The sequence below is a fragment of the Corvus moneduloides genome, chromosome 3 (genome assembly GCF_009650955.1).
Source record: "Corvus moneduloides isolate bCorMon1 chromosome 3, bCorMon1.pri, whole genome shotgun sequence".
Classification (NCBI taxonomy): Eukaryota; Metazoa; Chordata; class Aves; order Passeriformes; family Corvidae; genus Corvus; species Corvus moneduloides.
Window position 1 is genome coordinate 26,075,749 of NC_045478.1, and position 5,128 is coordinate 26,080,876.

The 5,128-nt window shown below is 46.3% G+C and overlaps 1 long non-coding RNA gene across 1 annotated transcript; it reads left to right on the forward strand.

Moving 5' to 3' along the window:
• Positions 1-2,907: 2,907 nt before the first annotated feature.
• On the forward strand, positions 2,908-4,698 carry LOC116441831. Its single transcript, XR_004239254.1, has 3 exons — positions 2,908-2,921; positions 4,284-4,289; positions 4,618-4,698. It is a non-coding gene; the product is annotated as an uncharacterized LOC116441831 (long non-coding RNA).
• Positions 4,699-5,128: the final 430 nt, after the last annotated feature.

Here is a 5,128-nt window from a genome sequence, read left to right on the forward strand (position 1 = left end):
GAGAAAAATAAACTTACAGATATTAAAGTCAGCCACATTTCCCAGTGGTAGTAGAGGGGGGAAACTGGGGGGGGCTAACACAGTTGCCAGCAATTTTGTTTGAAACCTGCTTCCTCTTAAAAAAGTGTGCCTTTTTAGTAATTTCACATGAAAATCCACCAAAGTCTGTAGAACCTGAAAAACTGCCACGAAAAGTAATCTGATGATAAGATAAATATTTGGGTGTGTGGAACACAATGAATCAAGTTTTTCTTCTTTCTTCTCAAAGGACTCTAATTTGAGTCTTTTATGAGACCATAGTCATACAGTGTATTGTCAGCATGTCATTACTGATTTTCACAGGAATTAAAAAATAACAATGAGGTGCACTGTTGATCAACTGATGATCACTGAGCTTCAGCACAGCAGCACTCCTGGTCATCTTGTCCTAAAATTGCAGTTCAGCTTCTTACCAGGCCTTGAAGATGGTTTGCTATACAAAAGTTGTAACCTAAACCAAGTTTAAACTCATGGCACCTGAACAGAGAAAAGGATACCCCAGGTTTACAGTAAGCCTTGGTTAAGGTCTTCCAAAAGACCTAACAGAACAAGCCACTCTGCCCCCAGCTTTTAGCTTTGGATGGGGTTATTGTGACCCCAGTGCAGGACCCAGCACTTGGCCTTGTTGAGCCTCAGACAACTGGCCTTGGTCCATCAATTCAGCCCGTCCAGATACCTCCATAGAGTCTTTTATCCAGTTCTCTAACAAAATGAATGTTAAGCAGTCATCTTGTCAAGCCTGACAGATTCCACCAAAAGCTTTTGAACTTGCTGACCAGTTGCAAAATAAATTTGACAGATGGACCAAAGCTTCAGTTGCACCAAATTCTGATGATGAAAGTAGGCAATGGGGGGAAAGAGACACAGTTCTAGTATCTCCATGGAAAGAAAGCCTGCCATACAACATCTATTTTCAGGTTTTATTTATATCATCACAAATTATAGCACTTTAATACTGTTCCATTATTAGAACCCAAAGACCTCACAAGGGAGAGCTTGGCAGAGGAGGCCAAGCCCAACTTCACAATTTCTGCCATGTAAGACCAAGATTTTAATCAAGTAGGTAAAATTTTGAATGAGCTTTTAAAAATTAAATTAAACTTCAAGGGTAAGTGTGGAAAACCATAAATCCACTCTGTGCCAGGAGTGAGGGAGGGATGACAGGAATGACAGGGAGGGAGGGAGGAGGCTGTCTGGAGTTCAGGACACCAGGTTTCCAGTATGCAGGAGTGATCAGGCTTGGAGAAGAGTAGCCATGTGTTGTTTGAGGGGGTGTGAGTGGCCAAGTAAAACCCACTGACAAGCTTAAAAGGATCTGCTTAGAAAAACTTAAAAGCTTCGTGCTGAATAATGAGGTTTTCTCCTCCTATTGGAATAGGGCTTTCAAGAGATCCTTTTTAAAAATACTGAAGCAATCCCTTAGTGGGCACCTGGAAAGACCCTTCTGAGAAAGCATTGATTTTACAGGAAAGAGCAAATCAGACCTTTATCATGGGGTCAGGCAAGATCTGCTGTGTGGGGAGTCTGCAACCTCACCAAGCCGCTGAGGTCACCCCAGCCCGGCTGCTGCATGCCATGCAGCAACACTCTCCTGCTGCCAGGGCTCCTGCTGCTGGGACTCACTGCCATGCTGCAGGAAGGACACAGACCTGTTTGTGAGTGGTCTCCTTGTGCAAATCATGGTTATGAAGAATAGTTTAAGCTGGCTGAAGATGAACCTTTCTTCCTTACATTTGTCAGTACTGCTATGCATAAAGGTGTTAATGGTGAATGTTAACAGTGAATTTAACAAGTGAGTCAAACTCCTCTGGTCCCCAAGGAAGGGCTCCACAAGGCACTGGGAGGGGGCAGGGTTAAGCTGTAAATAATTCAGTGTATTTGAAGGAGCATTTTCAGGAAGTTCACAAGAGGAGGCTGGTACGTGACAAGTTTTAGTAGTATTGCAATGAAGTACTCAGTGAGTGCCTTGTCTAAGTGCTTCAGTTTAGTTAGAGCAAGTCAAGTAACACCAGAACCCCTGTTAAATCAGCTACACAACTATTATTAACTATTGAGCTATAAAATAATAAAACCCCAGAACATATCTTGCTTGAACCCTGCCCTCTGCCCATTGCCAGTGGTGTGTTGTGTGTTGAGCAAGAGGAAGAGAGGAGAGCAGGTTACTAGCCCCAGTAACCTGCTAAGTGATGCTCTTCAGGTGAGCTTTGTGTGTTTCACTGCTTTGATCTCTCACCCTCCATAATGCTGGTGGCATGATGGTGCTCTGTGCAGGTAATCTTGCACCCTGCCATGAATCCCCCATCAGCAGAGAACTGCCATACCTGCTCTGCTGCCTGAGGCTTTCTGCTGGCTCACTGCCTTGGAGCACCAAGCACTAATCCATCTGTGCAAAGAGGAACAGTTTTTGGTTTTCATTTCTCTAGGAGTGGCTCTTGGCAGGTAATTGGGGCTTCTGGAAAGTTTGGTCCTTCTTGGTGGGGTGATTAAGTGCATTGAATTGCAAGAAGGTCAGGGCAGGATTACAGTCTGAAGTTTTCTCCTGTGCATACAGAGACCAACATGTATCATTGACTTCAGTGGAGTAAACTGGCAAGACACCATCTATTTACTTATATTTTAACTCAGTTTGGCTAAGGTCTGTTTGTTCATCTGTATTCACTCATCCCAAGACCAGACATTCATTCTTTTTTCTTCTGCTCACCTCCTGCCCCGAACTTTCCTCTGAGTGCAGGAGTCAGTGAGTCTCCAGTCACACCATGTCCTACCATCTCCAGCCTCTCAGACAGGGAATCCCACTCGTCTCTGTGGGGAATCAGGGAAGTCAAGAGGCAATGAACATGAACTAGCCCTTCTCTGCCCTGAAATGTACTGCTGCTTTTGCTGTCGCTTGGAGGACCCTGCTTCCAGAGATCCTGCTCTGCCCACAGCCACTGCTGTCTGCACTGAAGATCATGGTTGTTACCTCCCATCCAAGCTGTGACTTGAGCAGAGGAAATTTGGATGTTTGGCAAACAGCTTTTCATGACAGCACATTAAGTTGGTCACAACAGTTCATGTGGCAGTCATTACATTGCTGTAGGTACCAGAGTCCAGTATAAGGCTGTCACCATCTCACCTTGCCACCCGCAGGTGCCAGGGGAGAGGCTGCAGGCACAAGGTCAGCAGCATGTCCTTGTGCCTCCACTCCCCACCTGGTGTTTGGGGCAGGAGAAGGCCCCACGAACTGGTCTATGCTATGTCCTGGTAGGGACATTCTGCTGGGGATGAAGGAGTGAGGGACCTGATCCTGCCACAGGCAATTATCACAGAATAATGAGGTTGGAAGAGACCTCCAAGATCATCGAGTCCAACCCATGTCCTAACATCTCAACTTAGCTATGGCACCAAATGCCATGTCTAGTCTTTTTTTAAACCCACCCAGGGATGGTGACTCTACCACCTCCCTGGGTAGACCATTCCAGTACTTTATTATTCTTTCTGTGAAAAACTTTTTCCTAATATCCAACCTATACCTTCCTTGATGCAGCTTGAGACAGTGTCTTCTCGTTCTGTCAGTTGCTGCCTGGTGGAAGAGACCAACCCCTGCCTGCCTACAACCTCCTTTCAGGAAGCTGTAGAGAGTGATAAGGTCACCTCTAAGTCTCCTTTTCTCCAGGCTAAACAATCCCAGTTCCCTCAATTGTTCCTCATAGGGCTTGTGTTCCAAGCCCCTCACCAGCCTTGTTGCCCTCCTCTGGACACACTCAAGCATCTCAACGTCCTCCCTGAACTGAGGGGCCCAGAACTGGACACAGTACTCAAGATGTGGCCTCACCAGTGCCGAGCACAGGGGAAGAATGACCTCCCTGTTCCTGCTGGCCACACAGTTCCTAATGCAGGCCAGGATGCCTCTGGCCTTCTTGGCCACCAAGGCACGCTGCTGGCTCATGTTCAGTCAGCTGTCGACCAGCACCCCCAGGGCCCTTTCCGCCCGGACACTGTCAACCAGGTCCCTTCCCTGTCCCCTGTCCCTGGCAATAGGAGGCATGGGAGTCTTCTGACTCCTGGTGGGCCTCCCTCCAGGATGTAAGGGTGGAGCTCCACCAGTATTTCCCTTTCATTATCCCTAATGCTCCTTAGTCTTTCAACTTCTCCCCTAAGCTCAGCCACTAGCGAAAGGAGGTTATTTACTTGTTCACATCTCAGGCAAGCTTCTTCTGCTTACGGCCCCAGGAACTACTAATAGGCTCAAACACTCTGCACAGGGAGGGGTCTGTACAGACACATCCTTTTTGGAAGGCTCGATTTGGTTACACACACTTGTACTAACCACAGTTTTTGATCTCATGGAAACCATTTTTAACAAAGACAACAATCCGACCTTACTCGCCAAAAACCTGCAACTCTGCCTGCTTGCCCTGCCTGCACGAGCTGCCGTGCCATGCTCCTCTCTGCCCGCTGCCGCACTCCCTAGAGCCCCTCACACACCGTGCTCGGACTCACCGGCAGAGGAAGCCCCACCTTTGAATTGCTCTCTCCTCTAGAAGCAAAAAGGAGCTGGATGCCCAGTTCCCATGTGGCTTTGACCTTGCTTAACAGTTTGTCACTGTACCGTGCCGTAAATCAAGTCCCTCCGGATGGGAGAGAATTTGCTGAAAGTCCTTGCAAGGAGTTTCAAAGATAAACCAAGCCTTTTCCTTGAGTTTCAATGCTTCCAGATAGCTGTTTATTAAGTCTTATCAGAGGAACAGAGCCATTCGTGTGACCCAGGTACAGCATAGAGCACAGAAAGCAGGAGCGAGGCCCCTCTATCAAGATTTACACAGCCTTTTAAAGATAATTTAACCAATGGTTACTAAAAATGTACATTATTTTCACTTTCCTACCAATTATTCAGTAACATGACTAGGAACTGCGGAATTCTCTATCCAATCATTCCAAAGTACTTTTACTGCAGAATATGGAGTAGTAGAAGGAGAAGAAGGCTTAGAGAACAACAACAATCCTCCATTTTGATATTTTTTATCTATTTACTACAAAGAGAAGCCCAAAACCTCTAAATTTTTTACCCTGTGACAATCTTACATAGTAGTCTATCACCTAATTCACA